Genomic DNA, 7,264 nt, shown 5'->3' on the forward strand with positions numbered 1-7,264 from the left:
CTCCGTCCCTTCGTCGCCCTAGTGAGGCATCCTGATGTAGAGTTTTGAGTCTTCTCTTCTTAAATTTCATTAAAAAAATTAGGATCACACGGGTATCTTGGAATCGTTCCGATGGTTTTGTGACGAGAACATTGTTCTTGGTGCCTCCTGACATTTAGGGGTTGTGGCAGTGTCCCGGGGATTTGAGCTCCGAGGTGTTGTCCTCACAATTTTATCGTTGCAATTCTGGAATACCTGGGTTTCGCCTACATCAAAAATCTCTTTTATGCAGTTGTTGGTGAGATAACCTCGACGCCACCCAGTACTGGGGCGGGAGTTCGGGAGTATTGCCATAACTCGTATAACGGATGCTTTTCGAAGGTTGAGGTAAATGATTTCCAAAGGTTTCTTGGTTATGTGTTGAAGGATGGATACAGCTAGATGTAGGATTTGCTAGCTTTGGGTGAGATATCATGCTTCCCCTGTATCCCCAACACCTGATTGCATAACCGGAAAATTTCGGGAGTTTCATAGGCGGGAATTCATGTAGCTCTAGTATTTCTTCCACGGATATTTGGTTTGTGATTGGGTAATCCTCACCATGTATTTGTTATTGTCCGTACCATGTTGTTTTATTCATCTACCTCTATCTAAGTGGCTTCTCAATTTATGGAAGTGTGACCATTTAATTTGGATTGCATTCGTTCATTCTTGTTCGGATGTTGAGACTATATGTTGCAATTTCGATCCATTTGATTCAGCTTGAATATATGTCTGTCATGATGCTAACGGATGTCACCCTCTTCAGGATGGCTCCTCCAACGTGTCTGAATCCGGATCCACCGCCACCACCTCCACCTCCGGAGGCATGGCAAACTGTGATGGCCGCTACCAACGCCAACACGCAGATACTTATGCAACTCTTGCAAGAACGCATCCAAGCAAATCAAGGCCATGGCAACAATCAGAATCAGTTTGCTACACTCAACCAGTTCCTCGCAAACTAGCCAAAGACTTTCAGTAACTGTGTCGAGGCAACAGACGCTGATGATTGGCTCGTGGATATCTGCAAGCATTTCGAGTGCAGTAACGTCAGGCCTGAGGACTTTGTCAAGTTTGCTTCGTTCCAACTCAAAGACCAAGCTGCGGAATGGTATCAGCAATACAAAGATTCCAGAGGAGGTCGTGTGATTACCTGGGATGATTTCCGCCAAGACTTCAAAGCTCGCCACATTCCTTAGAGTGTTGTTGAGAGCAAGCGTGACGAGTTCCGCAATCTGAAAAGGCAGCTTGTCTGTTTACCAGTATAACATCATGTTCCAGAAGCTCGCTTGTTTTGCCAAGCAAGACGTCCCTGACGAGAAGAGCATGATTTATCAGTTCAGAGGTGGCCTCAGAGAAGATCTGCAACTAGCTCTTGTGCTTTTTGAGCCGAAGAAGTATGATAAGTTCTACAATATGGCACTGAAACAAGAGACTGCTCAACTCAAGTGCGATGCTTCCAAGAAGCGAGTCAGGGATGCAACTCCTTCTTCCTCAACTCAAGTGGCAACTAAGCCGCAAAAGTATTGGTTGCCTCCTCCTCCGTTCCGTCAGCCTTATCAGCAGAAGAGCAAAGGTGGCAATGGATCTTCCCACCCACCCAACCCAGGCTTTCAGAACAAGACTTCGTCTCATGCTCCAAGATCAACTGCTCCGTATCACCGTCCGCTTTCAGAGGTCACGTGCAACAAGTGTCAGCAGAACGGTCACTATGCCAAAAAATGCTTCAATCGAGGCGTCTTCCTCCTCCTCCTGTGAGATCTGCCAGCACCGCAGTGGTCAAGCATCATCCCAAGTTTGCAAAGGTCAACATGATGAACGCAGCTCAGGCAGAGGACTCGTCAAAAGATATCATGGGTAACTTTCCAGTTAACTCTACTCCTGTAAAAGTCCTTTTTGATACTGGTGCGTCGCATTGTTTCATGTCAAGATCATTTGTTTCAAAGCATGACTTCGTTTCCGAAATGTTGGGTAAACCTATGGGAGTGGTTTCTCCGGCTAAGTCTATGAGGGCTACCACGATGGTCTCGGATGTTACTATCACGTTGGGCGACTATAAGTTTCTGTCTTCTCCAATGGTTCTTGGTGACTCGGATATTGATCTTATTCTCGGAATGGACTGGCTTTCTAAGCACAAGGCTCAGCTTGATTGTGCTGCCAGGCAGATTCAATTGACACATTCGTCTGAGGATGTAATCGTCTTTGTCGCTCGTGATGATACCATTTGACTGTTTTCTCTCAACTAGAAGGGCGAGTTGGATGCCATCTCTCAGATTCCTGTCGTTTGTGAATATCAAGACGTCTTTCTAGAAGAGCTTCCAAGAATGCCTCCTCACCGTCCAGTTGAATTCGTCATCGATCTTGAGCCTGGCACGGAACCTGTTTGCAAACGTCCTTACAAGCTTGGACCTGAAGAGTTGAAGGAGCTGAAGAAACAACTCGATATTCAAGAGCGTATGGGTCTCATCCGACCAAGTTCTTCTCCATGGGGTTGTGGTGTTCTTTTTGTCAAGAAGAAGGATGGAACGGACCGACTTTGTGTCGACTACCGTCCATTGAACAAGAAGACCATAAAGAACAAGTACCCACTTCCCAACATCAATGAGCTTTTCGAACAACTCAAAGGTGCTCAAGTATTCTCCAAGCTTGACCTCCGTATGGGCTATCACCAGATTCGCATTCGTGAAGAAGATATCCCCAAGACAGAATTCAGAACAAGCTATGGTTCATATGAATACACTGTCATGTCTTTCGGCCTTGTCAATGCTCCTCCAACATTCTCTCGCATGATGAACTTCATCCTCAACGCCTACACAAATGACTTCGTCTTGGTCTACCTCGATGACATTCTGGTCTTTTCCAAGAACAAGGAGGATCATGCCAAGCACTTGAGATTGGTGCTGGATAAACTCAGAGAACATTAGTTCTATGCGAAGTTTTCAAAGTGCGAGTTTTGGCTCGATGAGGTTCTCTACCTTGGGCATATCATCTCCGCCAAGGGCATAGCTGTGAATCCTGAGAAGGTGTCTGCAATTGTGAATTGGGAACCGCCTCAGAAACGTGAAGCAACTCCGCAGCTTCCTTGGGCTCGCAAGCTATTGTCGAAGGTTCGTTGAGAACTTCTCTAAGATCGCGAAGCCTCTTTCCAACCTCCTCCAGAAGCATGTGAACTATGTCTGGTCGCCTGAATGTGACATTGCTTTCACACCCTCAAAGAGAAATTAATCACTGCTCCAGTTCTGACTCCTCCTGATGAATCCAAACCGTTCGAGGTTTTCTATGATGCTTCCCTTCAAGGTCTCGGTGCAGTGTTGATGCAAGAGGAGAAAGTTGTGGCCTATACCTCTCGCCAGTTGAAGCCCAACGAAAAGAACTACCCCACTCATGACCTCGAGTTGGCGGCAGTTGTCCATGCTCTTTTAACATGGAGACATCTCTTGTTGGGAAGGAAAGTGGACATCTTCACTGATCATAAGAGTCTCAAGTACATCTTCACTTAGCCCAACCTCAACCTCAGGCAAACTCGTTGGGTCGAAATGATTCAAGAGTATAATCCGAGTATCGAATATACTCCGGGCAAGGCCAATGTAATTGCTGACACATTGAGCAAGAAGGCTTACTACAACAGTTTGATTCTCAACCTTATCAACCGGAGCTTTGTGAAGCTTTCCGCAAACTTAATCTCCAAGTTGTTCCTCAAGGATTCCTTGCCAACCTCCAAGTCTCTCCTACTTTGGAAGATCAGATTCGTGAGGCTCAACTTCTTGATGCTATGGTGAAGAAGGTGAAGATTGGGATTGCCAAGAGCCAACCTAAGTACAAGTGCTATCGTCTTGATGACAAGGATACTCTATTCTTCGAGGATCGCATTGTTGTTCCTAAGGGTGACCTTCGTAAAGTCATTATGAACGAAGCTCACAATTCACTCCTCTCTATTCACCCTGGGAGTACAAAGATGTACCATGACCTCAAGCAGTCGTATTGGTGGACTCGAATGAAGCGCGAGATTGCTCAGTTCATGAATGAATGTGATGTCTACAGGAGAGTGAAAGCAGAACACCAACGGCCAGCTGGTCTCCTCCAACCTCTTGCCATTCCAGAATGGAAGTTTGACCATATTGAAATGGACTTCGTGACTGGATTTCCCAAGTCCAAGCGTGGCAATGATGCTATCTTCGTTGTCATCAACAAGCTCATCAAAGTGGCTCATTTTCTTCCTATCAAAGAATCTATCACAACAGCTCAACTGGCAGAGCTATATACCTCCAGGATTGTCTCTCTGCATGGCATTCCGCAGTTGATATCTTCAGATCGTGGAAGCATCTTTGCATCCAAGTTCTGGGATTCTTTTCAGAAGGCCATGGGCACCAACATTCGCTTCAGCACAGCTTTTCATCCTCAAACAAGTGGCCAAGTCGAGCGAGTTAATCAAATTCTTGAAGATATGCTCAGGGCTTGTGTCATTTCTTCCGGTATGAAGTGGGAAGATTGCCTTCCATGTGCTGAGTTCTCCTACAACAACAGCTTCCAAGGGAGTTCGGGCAAGGCCCCATTCGAGATTCTCTATGGCAGAAAGTGTCGTACTCCTCTTAACTGGTCAGAGACTGGTGAACGCCAACTTCTTGGCAATGACTTGATCACAGAGGCTAAAGAAATGTGCAAAGTCATTCGTGAAAATGTCAAAGCCGCGCAATCGCGCCAGAAGAGTTACTATGATAGCAAGCATCGTGACTTGGCTTTCGAGATCGGAGACCATGTCTACCTCCGCGTCTCTCCAATGAAGGTACTTGTCGTTTCGGTATCAAAGGGAAGTTTGCCCCTAGATACGTGGGTCCTTTCAAGATCATTGGTAAAAGAGGCGATCTCACCTATCAACTTGAGCTTCCATCCAACTTTGCAAATGTGCATGACGTATTTCACGTGTCGCAGCTTCGCAAGTGTTTCAAGACTCCTGACCGCACCATCAACTTCGAAGAGATTGATCTCCAAGAAGACCTGTCTTATCATGAGCACCCCGTTGCTATTATTGAAGAAACTGAGCGCAAGACTCGCAACAAGTCTATCAAATTCCTGAAAGTGAAGTGGTCACATCATTTTGACCGTGAAGCCACCTGGGAACGCGAGGACCACCTCCGTTCCGCATACCCGGAGTTTTTCTAGTCCTAGATCTCGGGACGAGATCCTTTCGTAGTGGTGGAGTGTTGTAACGCCCATATGTAACCTGCCATATTCGTATTCCAATCTTGCCATTTCCAGCACTAAGTTATGAGATTCCTCGTTGTTGGGTTTTGTCTTCGTGTTGCTTTTGTCTTTGTCATGCATCTCATATCATGTCATCATGTGCATCGCATTTGCATACGTGTTCGTCTCATGCATCCGAGCATTTTCCCCGTTGTCCGTTTTGCATTCCTGCGCTCCTATGTCCTCCGGTGTCCCCTTTTACATTTTTTCGTGTGCGGGTGTTAAACGTTCTCGGATTGGACCGAAACTTGTCACTCGGCCTTGGTTTACTACCGGTAGACCGCCTGTCAAGTTCCGTGGCATTTGGACTTCGTTTGATACTCCAACGGTTAACCGAGGAACCGAGAAGGCCTCGTGTGTGTTGCAGCCCAACACCTCCCCAAAGTGGCCCAAAGCCCAGCCAAACCCCCTCCATCATCTCGTTCATTCGATCACGATCGCGTGGCCAAAAACCGTGCTCAATTTGGAGCCTCCTAGCTCCCTCTACCTATAAATATAGACCCCCCCCCTCCGAAATTTCGGGCAAAACCCTAGTCTCCTTCCACCTCCCGCCGCCGGACACGTCCGTTTCGGGCCGGACGTGTCCGACCCATGCCGCCGCCGCCACGTGGCACCTCCCCATTCGTCGCCGCGCCGCCCCATATCGCCGGTCCGCCAGGCCCAGGGCAGGCCCCCCGGGGCCCCCGCGCGCGCCCCGCCGCCCGCTTCACTCCGCCGCCCGCGCCTCCCGGCGTCGCCTTCGCCGCCGCGCCGCTCGGCCGCCGCCTCGCCTTCTTCGCCGGCCGCCGCGCCACCGCACCGTCCCGCGTCCCGCGCGCGCCTCCCCTCCGTCCATCGCCGTCCGGCGAGCTCCCGGGCCGGATCCCATCTTCTCCGGCGTTCCCCAAGCTCCGGCCGGCCTCATCCTCGACGTCGGCGTCTTCTCCGACATGGACTCCGGTGAGAACGGCGACGAACCTCGGGAGGCGTGCAGATCCAAATCCGATTAGGGTTGACTTTTGCCCTAGTTTATAGTAATTTTTGCATACTTCATCGCATCATAACTCATCATCCGTGGCTCCGTTTTGGGCATGTAGTATATCAAATTGTTCGTCTCGATGAGTACTTCTTTTCATTCCATTGCACCACGTTCATTTGAGCTCATCTTGATGCCCTAAATGTTGTTGCAAGAGTGCTATGCAATGTTAGTTTCAGTTTCTTAGCAGAGATTGGACATTTGTCATTTTTGCCATGTTTAATGTGTGCCTCCTATGATTTTGAGCCCTACATGTGTTTTGAAGTATGTCATGCCATCTTTACAGGCGTGTATGCCATGTATTTTTGTGATCTTTGTGGTGACTAGCACAAGCATGCAAAGTAGCTCTCGTTATGTTGCTGATTTCAGGGACTTAGAAATCTTCTAAGTCATTTCCCTGATTATATTTTTATGCCATGTATTCTTGTTGCTAGAGAGTGATCCATGACACTTTTGAGCATGCTCAGTAAGGATGTTTTGGAGATATTGTTATGCTCTATTCATCCATGTCTTTGTTTGCAATTATGGAGCATCCTAGCATGACTCAATCGAGCTCTACTTTTGCTATAAAATATTCCTGGCAGATTGTTTACATGTTATGCAATTTTGCCGAGGTTGTTGTAGTTGATCCTTGCATGCTATGAGGTTGTTCTTGCCATGTTTAACTTCTATGCCATGTATACTTGCTAGGTGTATGCTTAGTTTGTCATGCAATGCCTTGTGGTGAGTGCATCGAGCTCGCAGACATGCCTACGTGAATCTGTTTTGCCATGTTTCAGTTTTCTTCTAAGTCTGAATCTCTTAACGAAAATTGCTATGTTCACATGGTTGCCATTGTATTTTCTGATCCATCTTGGCTTATGGTCAGTAAGGGACTTTTGTTGTATGCTTTGAATAGCTTCATGCCATGCCTTGCTTTGCCATGATATGTTCCTGTAGCATGTTGTTATCGTGCTCTAAACATTGCTTCCTGATGTTAAATTCCTG

This window comes from Triticum urartu, chromosome 6A (genome assembly GCF_056163025.1).
Source record: "Triticum urartu cultivar PI428250 chromosome 6A, HENAU_Tu73, whole genome shotgun sequence".
NCBI classification, from domain to species: domain Eukaryota; kingdom Viridiplantae; phylum Streptophyta; class Magnoliopsida; order Poales; family Poaceae; genus Triticum; species Triticum urartu.